The 282-nt window shown below is 60.6% G+C and overlaps 1 protein-coding gene across 1 annotated transcript in view; it reads right to left on the bottom strand.

The window, feature by feature from the left end:
* LOC107570261 (eukaryotic translation initiation factor 4 gamma 1-like) overlaps nucleotides 1-282 on the bottom strand; it is a 32,334-nt gene that overhangs the window by 4,701 nt on the left and 27,351 nt on the right. The gene's annotated exons all lie outside the window — the stretch shown is intronic.

The following is a 282-nucleotide window of genomic DNA, read 5'->3' as shown; positions in this document are numbered from 1 at the left end:
CTCACGCACTCCCCCTGGCACACACCCTCGCTCACGCACTACCACTCGCACACACACTCGCTCACGCACTCGAACACGCACTCGCTCACGCACTACCGCTCGCACAAACACTCGATCATGCACTAACACTCGCGCACACACTCACTCACTCACGCACTCGCACACGAACACACACTCGCTCACTACCACTCGCACACACACCCGCACACACACCCGCTCACGCACTACCACTGGCACACACACTCGCTCACGCACTACCACTCGCACACACACTCGCTCACG

Source organism: Sinocyclocheilus grahami, unplaced genomic scaffold (genome assembly GCF_001515645.1).
Source record: "Sinocyclocheilus grahami isolate Dianchi unplaced genomic scaffold, SAMN03320097.WGS_v1.1 scaffold1435.1, whole genome shotgun sequence".
NCBI classification, from domain to species: Eukaryota; Metazoa; Chordata; class Actinopteri; order Cypriniformes; family Cyprinidae; genus Sinocyclocheilus; species Sinocyclocheilus grahami.
The sequence above is the reverse complement of the archived record's forward strand: the minus strand, read 5'-3'. Positions and strand labels throughout refer to the sequence as shown.